This window comes from Myotis yumanensis, unplaced genomic scaffold (assembly GCF_028538775.1).
Source record: "Myotis yumanensis isolate MYYU_CA2020_CCGP unplaced genomic scaffold, mMyoYum1.0.hap1 SCAF_7, whole genome shotgun sequence".
Lineage (NCBI taxonomy): Eukaryota > Metazoa > Chordata > Mammalia > Chiroptera > Vespertilionidae > Myotis > Myotis yumanensis.
In genome coordinates this window covers 74,494,771-74,501,109 of record NW_027223758.1, presented here as the reverse complement: position 1 = coordinate 74,501,109, position 6,339 = coordinate 74,494,771, and positions in this window count along the sequence as shown.

The window sequence follows — 6,339 nt, the reverse complement described above, 5'->3', positions numbered from 1 at the left end:
AGCACAGTGGTTAGGAGAAGATTCTGGCATCACCGTGTCAAGCTTCAACCTTTGGCTTGGCCACCTCTGAGCTCTGTGATCTTGGGAAAGATAGTAGGCAATCTGTACCTTAGTTTCTGCATCTGGAAACTGGGGACGAAGCCATAGAAGCACCGGCCTCTCTGGGGTTATACAGGGATCCTGTGGGTTGACATGTGTCCAGCACTTAGCACAGTGCTGGCCCATGGCAGGTGCTCTCCTGCATTAGCTGTGTTTATTGACCATGTATTTACCTTCTTAATCTTCACAACAACCCAGTTAACTATGTATTGTCGTCACCCCCATTTTACAGAGGGCTTAACTGAGGCACAGACTGGTTGATAACTAGTCCAAGTCACATGCTGGAAATTGGCACAGCTGGCATCCAAACCTGGGTGCTCCCGGCTCAGAGCCTGCTCTTCACGGAGATGTCTGCAAGAGGAAGTCCAGGCTGCTTTTGTGGGGGCAGATGCTGGGCAGGTCCTGGGGTACAACACAAGTGCCACAGTGGAGCATGGTGTGTGGAGGTCAGAGAAGGCTTCCTGGAGGAGGGGACCCTGAGCTGAGTCAGGCCAAGGGAGTTAAATGGAGGCAGCCTCGCTCCCTAACAGTGTAACCTTCTCTCCTCACTGGCTAAAGAGGGCTGCTGTGAAAAGGAAACCTTCACTTTAAGTGGAAGCGCCAGCGTTAGCATTACACACACTCCTGATAACAGGGGCTGCTTTCGAATCACACACCCTCCTCGTGTTATTATTATATTCACTCCCAGGAGCAAATCCCAGCCTACGAGCAAACACAGCACTTTAAAAATACAACTACACAGATGGTGACTAGACTTAGTGTGGTGATCACATTGTTAGGCATATAAATGTCGAATCACTATGTTGTACCTCTGAAACTAATATAATATAATATTGTATTCCAACTATACATTAATCAGATATTATTTAAAAAGTGAAAATAGCCCAGCCAGTATGGCTCAATGGTTAAGTGTCAACCTATGAATCAGGAGGTCAAGATTCGATTTGATTCCCCGTCAGGGCACATGCCCAGGTTGTAAGCTTGATCCCCAGTGTGAGGCGTGCAGGAGGCAGCCCATCAATGATTCTCTCTCATCATTGATGTTTCTTCCCCTCTCTCCTTCTCCCTTCCTCCGAAATCAATAAAAAAAATATTTTTTAAAAATGAAAATACACTGACAGTGGGAAGAACAAGGTTTCTAAAGGTGCTGCGGATGGTTTCATCACAGCCTATTTCCTGCAGCTCCTGCCGCGCCGTCTCCCTCTTTCCCCCGGACTCGCCTGCCACAAGCCTCATTAAACGTTTGGAGATTTGCAGAACCGCAACCAGATTTCCCGTCCCCGGTGCGGCCTTCCTTCTTGAGCGATAGCAGTAACGATGTTTCCCTCATGCTGAGCATACAACCAGGGACGTGTGATTAGGGCCGTGGGGGGACTCGGCTCCCGGGATCACGGCCGGGTAATGATGCCGCGGAAAGACTGCGGAATTTCTCCACAGAGTGCAACTGAGCCAGGCGAGTTGCTGAGACGAATGCTATAAGCATGTCATTGCATAAAATGGACGTTTCCCCCCGCGGTATTTAATAATTTATACTGTAAAAAGACAAGTAGCTGTCCAACGAGCTAATTAAAAACACCGGCTGGCACAGACGAGAAGTGCGGTTCTTAGGAAAGTGTCCGTTTGTTACCCTGACAGCTTCTAAGAAGCGAATGTGTCTGTGCTCCAGGTACACAGACACGACGTGTTCGCCACAGGAAGGCCACTGCGAAGAACAGATGCGTCCATGAGCCTCTCCCATGACCACACAGCCCTCAGCACAGAATCAGATGATAGATGAAGCAAGTGCCTGCAGAAAAAATGTAGTTCTCACTAAACAAGGGAATTGGAACCTTTTTTAAAAATATTTTTTTATTGGTTTCAGAGAGGAAGGGAGAGGGAGAGAGATAGAAACGTCAACGATGAGAGAGAATCATTGATCAGCTGCCTCCTGCAGGGGGCTGAGCCCACGACCCAGGCATGTGCCCTGAACGGGAATGGAACTATGACCTCCAAACTGTGACCTCCTGGTTCATAGGTCAATGCTCAATCACTGAGCCACGCCGCTGGGTGGAAACTGGAACCTTTTTGATCCCAATATCAGCCTGTGGTCCACACATTTCCCCAGCTCAGCAAGGAGGGGATGAGTTGGGCATCAGCACCAGGCATCCCTCAGGGGGACGAGGACCTCACCAAGGAGCAGCTCGAGGACAAAGTGGCCCAGGCGAAGGCTCCACAGGACTGCCAGGTCCCCGGGCTGTGGGTGCAGACCCAGCCTCTGCTCTCTCCCCACGGTCCTCTAAACCAGCGGTCGCCAACCTTTCGGACCTCACGAACCACCAGCGGTCCATGGGTCACCGGTTGGCGACCGCTGCTCTACACGACAGTAAATGGACAAAAGCAAAAACAAAACAGGCAGAAGTCCCCGACGGTGAAGAGACTAGGCCAAGAGGCCACAGCAGAGAGAGGAGATGGACAAAAATTTGGAAATCAGATCTTGGAGTGATTGACCTAGCAAATCAGAGAAAGCCGAGAGCCCAGGCCCGGAAGATGCCAGAGGCATCAAGGGACTGAGGACAGGTGCAGTCAGGACTTGAGAAAAAAAACAAAACAACGGGCCCTCCTGGCTGGGAGCTGCTCGGATATGTGTACAGCCAGGCCGTGGTGTTCTCCTCAAACAAAGACAGTCACATAGAACACCTGCATCACACGAGGCCACTCGGTGACGTGAGATGAAGATAGAAACAAGACCATCCCACGAGCATGCCTGTGCATCAAGGAGAACAGGAATATTGCCCAGACCTGCAGAATGGCCCTGACCCCATTCCTGGACCAGACAATGACCGAAGCGTCTTTACTGATTGCAGCCTTTCCCCCGACTCCTAGAAGAGATTACATCATCACAGGGTCACTCCTCATCCAGACAGCACCCAATCCAGAGAAAACCGCCACTTCACTGAACCTCCTCCAAATCACCCAACTCAAGTCCAAATAATACCCTAAGTCCTTCCCCACACTCTTCCAGGGCACCCACAGTTCTCATTACAAGACAATAAGCCTCATTTTGTTTGACTATAGGTGTGCTCCTGTGGGTTGTGACTAGTGAACATCAAAAGGCCCAGCTCTCCTCCTACCCCGCTCCCCCCCGGCCCCCCATGGCCCAGTTTAGACAGCTAGGGATGGCAGGGTACCCTAGAGAGACTGAGCCGGGGACTGCGGCAGGGGTGCACCAGGCCCTGCTGGAGGAAAGGGTGTATTCTCCAGAAAGGAGCATTAAATGACTGGTGACATCACAGCAAGACTCCCAACCCTCTCCCCAACCTGGCTCTCAGAAAAGACAAAGGAATAAACAAGAATCACACAGGAAGCAGAGACAATGGCTAGAAATGGAGAGAATATCTAAAGCTGAAGCATATTCTTCAACACATAAGTAACAAGAAAAAAAGAGTTGGAAGGAAAATTATACATTAAAAGAGACTTCAGAGCTTAATTAATAGCAAAGTGTAGACTTTACTTGGATTCTGATGTAAACACAGCCATTAAAAGAAACCCATCATTTAGGAAACCATCGGAAAAAGATGAATATTGCCTGCATATTTGATGATATGAGGGAATGATCATCAAACGGTTTTAGATGTGATCATTGTATTGTGGTTATGTTTACATAGAAGATTCCTCATGTCTCAGCGATATATATGGGAATATTGATAGGTGAAATGCTTTGAATTATGGAATTTGCTTCAAAAGAATCCTCGGGCGGGGGGGGGGGGGGCGGGGAGGTAAAGATGAATGAACCAAGGCTGGCAGAAGTGGAATCGTCAAAGCTGGGTGGAGGGTATAGAGAGGCTTATCATCTATTAGCTCATTTTGTATGTTTGAAATTTTCCACAAGGGAAAGTGAACAAAAACAAGGAAAACAAAACAAAAATCTATCAATTAAAGACACACACACACACACCTTTGAGACTGAAAATTGTTCTGAAAGAAAGGGATTATTGAGCCTCGTGCTAGCAGAGAAAGGACCGCAAGTTGTTTTGCATTTACTTTCCCTGTTGATGGGGAGGGGGCGGGAGAAGGTGAAGCAGGGAAAGTTCTGGGAAGAGTCAATCTACTTGCTGCTTCTGGGCTGGTTGTGGGCAATGTCTGGAAAGGCTCATGTGGAAGCAGGATGCAGTGGCATCTAGAAGTTGGCTATTCCTAGACAATTGCTGGAATAGCTGCCTGGAAATAGATCAGAGCTTCAGCACACGTTCAGGAATGCAATCGGTCCGTTTACTGATGAACTCTCGGTGTCTCTTCCTCTCACCCTCCCGCCTGCTGTAATTGATTTAGAACATCTGGGCATGTTTTCTCTCCTAAACTCCCGAAGTATCACTTTCTGTAACCGCCACCAAATTCCTCTGCTTATTCAGACCTGCCCTAATCCCCAAGCCCGGAAGATGTCAGGGCAGTCTGTCCTCAAAGATTGCAGACACAGAAAGAAAGCTTTGGAAAGCAATTTGAAAATGGCATAAACCTTATCCAGGATCATGAAGCAGGGAGGTAAGAGACAGCCCCAAGCACACTGTACATCGTGGTCTTTTCTCTTCTTCACTTCTCTGGCCCCACCCCTAGGAAGAATAGTATCTGCCCACAAGGCCCCTTTCATACCCCAGCTACCACCTTGCTGGGCAGCTTGGCTGGGGGATTCTGGAGGGCAAAATGCAGGTGGCAGCTATGGGGTCAGATTTGGCCCCGGATGAAGGGAGGGGGGGTGGTTGCCTTTGGTGAAAGGGAGGAGATGAAAATGCCCTCACTGACCTGGTGACAGGTGGGAGGTGAGCATCAGGACTGGAGGATGACCTGTGGCACCTGGTTGTTGGCAGATGGAGGTTGAGGTGACTCCTGGAGGCAAGGAGCTGGAGCTCTGGGGGGCGTTTGTAAGGGTTGCTGCATAAGGGGCTGATTCCTAAAAATCCCCTCTACAGTGTTAATCTTGGGAGAAGAATTCTATGTCTCAGACTGAGTACAGTTCACTTGGAGACCCATAGTAGCTTGAAAAGGAGTTTTCTTTTTTTCTTTATCAAGAAACTTCCAAGGGCTCTCCTGCTTTTGAGCAGCTTACCTAGCTTTTCATATATTTTTGAGACTTGTTTTCAGCCTTATTGAAATACAAATAAAAAATGTTGTTTTTCTATCTTCGTTACAAAAAGTACCTTTATGCATTGCATATAAGGATTTTCACCAACTGTGTGGAACTGGGGATTCAGTTAATGATGGCTAGATGGAAATTTGTGGCTAATACAGAGCTATTTCTAAAAATAGGCATTTATCAGTGCAATTCATTCACCCGGAAAGGGCCCATCTAAACAGTCCTGAAAAACAGGCACAGGCCAGAGCCATGTGTCCTGACCTCCTTGGGATAATGCACGCCCCCCCCAAGAGTCTAATGGAAGATGGGAACGCCTCAGCATGCGTGTGCACACATTTTGCATATCATTTTAGAGGGTTCACTGAACCCTCTTGAGCAAGAACAACAAAGAACTGGGAGGAAGCGATGAACCATTTACATTTCAAAAGGATTCTTTGCTCAAAAAAAAAGAGGATTTACTAAGGCTCAAATGCCTTCCAGTAAATTCCAGTTGGTTTATTTGATTTGCAAATATTCTATTTCTGTAAGACTTTACAGCTAAGACACTGTTTAATCTGTTCAAGCCTAGTCCCTACACAAATCCATTAATGACACAAACAAGAAATGCTTTAAACAGATGTTTATTTCCCTCTTCTCTGCGCTGGCCAGACCTGTGGGCAGAGAACAGACACTGTTTCGTGTGGAGCGTGGAGCTGACAGAGGTCTGGCCGAGGAGGAGAGCAGGTCTGGGTTGTGCCTGGCTGCGTCTTCAGCACCTAGGACAGCTCTCAGTACTAGGGATTGGATCAGTGTGTGAAGAACCCAAAGTAAGCTGAGGACTGTGCTGTGAAGAAAGCCGAGTGCTGTAAGGGGTGGGAGAAATTTCCATGGAAGGAGGCGGGTTCAAGGAAGATGTCCGCAGGGAGGAGAGATTTACGCTGAGCATTGAAGGGTGCGACCTGGGGAACAGTGTTTCAGAAGGGAAGACCAGTGTGTACAAAACCCCTGTCCAGAGGGGTGCGCCATGGCGAGGCGTAGGATGAGTGTGGGAGGAACCAGACACCAGGCCTCTAGGCCAGGGTAAAGATCAGCTTCTTTAGTTCTGGATACTACGGGAAGCAATTGGAAGGTTTAAGCCATGGAGTGAGGTGATT